The sequence below is a fragment of the Solanum lycopersicum genome, chromosome 9 (assembly GCF_036512215.1).
Source record: "Solanum lycopersicum chromosome 9, SLM_r2.1".
NCBI classification, from domain to species: domain Eukaryota; kingdom Viridiplantae; phylum Streptophyta; class Magnoliopsida; order Solanales; family Solanaceae; genus Solanum; species Solanum lycopersicum.
Genome location: NC_090808.1, coordinates 12964463 through 12968008, shown reverse-complemented (window position 1 = coordinate 12968008; position 3546 = coordinate 12964463).

Genomic DNA, 3546 nt, shown 5'->3' with positions numbered 1-3546 from the left:
TAGACTACTTTTTTTCTTCTGTTTTTGCCCCCTAATGTTTTCATTATGTCAATTAGAGTCATTTATTGTTTTTTTTTACATTTTCCACTCTCAATTAATATTATTTGACTGAGCCTATAATTCGAATTTTAGCTTTGAAAAAAATAAGAATTGATTGATAAAAAGCATTTTATTCCCTTGATTGGCCTACTTAAGCCTATATGTCACGTTCGGGTGTACCCCTAGATGTAATTGGTGTCGTCCTCTTTTAGGACTAAGACTAGCCTTTTAGCTTACATCATCACAATCATAAGTTGAATTCAGCGGAAACTTTAAAACTTTTATTACTTCTACTTGAAGGTTTATATAGACCTCTACATATACATAATATATATATCGAGTATACATAGACCCTTCATATAGGAAGGTTACATATCCTTTTACTTTTATTGAACATATCTGTACATAAGATTAAACATAGTCTTAAGGATTGTCTCATCTCATATTATCTAAACGATCATAGCAATTTGGGCATAAACCTATGCAAACCATGGATTCCTTATTTTAACTATATTATGGGTCACTTGATCAATGTCTCTATTGTATGGATTTCTTGTGTAGTTTGATTAGGGATATTAAATTATGTAAGAATCATGTTAATGTAGGTTGTCCTAAATTGATGAATTCGTATTGCGTTATCTTGGATCATTGTATATTGTGATTATCGGGTTGAATTGGTGATCACGACTATTGATAAGAACCTTTGTGTATTGAGTTGGTTGATTTGTCTATGGATTGGAGTTGTTAAGATTAGAATTGTGGTATGTTGACCTAATATTCTCTATATTTTGTAGTTTAGGTCTTGAATTGTTACGATTGGTGTAAACTTATGGTGGCAATGCTATGTGATATAATTGTGAACAATGTGGTATTATCGGTATTACTTTATGAATTATGATATTGTCATGATATACCTTAGATATGTAATCCTTGTGAAGGTCTATATGAGTAATATGTATCTATGAGTAAAGTATGTGTTCTTCTAATTGAATATATGTGATCATGATAGGCTATAGTGATTCCTTATATGTACTTGAAGTTGAAGTTTGAATTTTCTTAGTTGACTATATGAACCTTATGATGAGTTATGTTGATGATTCTATAGGAGTGTGTAGGGCGACTTGTAGTATGCTTAGTTGACCCTATATGTAACTTAAATGAAACTATACATGTGATAAGATTATAATGAAGTGTGTCTTGTTTTGGTAGACCTATGTCCCTTACTTGATATATGAAGAATGTGAATATGATTCGTTGTCTTAGTAGGCTAAATCACCTTTGTCATAATGTGTATGTATGACTCAAATGTGACCTTGAAGATAGTTAAGAAGGTTATTTATGTGGAACCTTCTAGAAAGGAGGTTATGATATCCTTGAAGTTGAAAGCGTATTGGTATCCTTCTTGTGTGAATGATGAAATTAGGAGTTGATTGGCTGGAATGACAAAAAATTATCCTTCAAAAAGTCGTTGACCTATCCTATTTGACCATTGTGTGGCAGCCCTAGTGGACCTCCTCTGATGAGGTGTATTATGATGTGGTTGTGACTTCTATATGGTGTACCTATCCATATGATCCTTTATTGAAGTACTCTACGAGAACAAAGACTAGCATCGAGAGAATATGCTTGGGGAGTGACTCTTCTTTAGATGAGACTAGACTACAAAGAAACCCTTGATATTCCTTAACCAAGTGCCTACATGATATGTGTTCTAGTTCTACCGTTGACAAGTAGAACACCCTCCATCTGGGTAGGGAAGACTCCGGATTCCATGCCTATCTAGTATGGTTATGTCGGTTATTGCGTATTCTCATCATATGGGATACATGCTAGTGTTGAATGAGTAATATAAAGTTTAGATAGTGGAATGAGACTCTATCTAGACATTGCACGAGTAGGCTTTTAAAATGTTAGTATGTAGGTTCTCTTGGACTTCTCCAAGACCATTATATGAAAGTTCTTAATTGTTGAATGTCTCTTAAATGACTTAATAAGTATAGTGACTTAAGTTAAATGCAATTTAATGAAAAGGTACTTATATCGAGTAGCTTTAAGAATTGCTTAAGTAGGCTTGGAGAGGGTGTATGGGCGGTCTTTTCATGTCTTACTTAGGTGAGTGTTGGAGTAATTCTAGGTAGGGAGTTAAATTGATGGAATGAGAATAATATTATCTTCGGTAGTCTAAAGGATCACTTTGGTGTGTGTAAAGAGATTGTATGAGTGGTCTCTTCATAACTCACTCAAGTAAGCCTTAGAATCACCTTTGATAAAAGGGTCTCATGTTATGTGATTTGAAGTGATCTTGATGCTATATTGTGGAATATGACTATATGTGTTTATGTTGACTTGTAAGTGACTCTTATACTTATCTTATGAAGTTTTACTCTAAAAGAACATGTTTTATACAAATGTAATTTTAGCATGATTTTATTGCATTACACCATACTTAGTGCATTCTAATGTACTAATTCCATATATTTTGTCTATCTCTAAAGGTATAGGTGGCATTTGAGTGGAGTCCTTTGAAGTGGAAGCTTGGATTAGTATTCATTCAAGTAAAGTTGGAGTATGTCATCAATAGATCTAAAGACATCATTATGTTTAGTTTCTTGTGTATTGTAATAGACTTAGAAATTTCTATATGTCGATGTATGGGCTGCGTCCGAAGATATTCGTGTGTCTAATATAGCGACTTTGAGACTTAGCCTTTCCTTGTGATTTTCTATAAAGAGATATTTTGAAGTATTGATATTTCGTGTGAAAAGTTTTAATTCCGCACTATTTACATACATGTATGTGATGAATGATGTCAAAGGGATTATACAAGACCTGAGAGAGGTCAAGTAAGCCGTGCAATGATTTGAAAATACCATATATTCTAGGGTATGCTATCGGGACGTGACAATATGTAAACTATCTTTTGTAATGACCGTTAAGCCATTTTGAGCACTAGAACTTTTTCTGTGATAAAATACTTTCCAATAGATTCTAAATGGGTGTTTGGACTACTCTTAATTATAATTATGAAATTATGGGATAGTTTTAATATTTTATTAGTTGATGGTTAAATAAAATAACATTAAAATTTATAGTGGGTCACTTTTATAATTTCTTATAATTAATCATATTATAATGTATAATTTACATAAATTCCATAGTGTAAAATCTAAATTACTTCCTATCCCTACTTATTTCTATTTTACAAAAATCCCTTGAATTATATATCATCCGGATACATAATTGGTTGTCCGGATACATTAATTGTGATACATTATAAATATGGTTGTTGCGCTTAAAAAGGAAAACAAAATCAGAAAATCATATTAAAATTCCATAATGTATTGTATTCAGTTCCTCTTTTATATCATTAACAGAAACTAAATCCTAATATAATAAATCTATTCAAAATTCAAAATTCCTTTTCATCTTTGCCCCTATTTCAACAAAGAAATTTTCAAGTATGATTCAAAATTTTTGTTGAAAATTTGACAAGATACACGATGAATA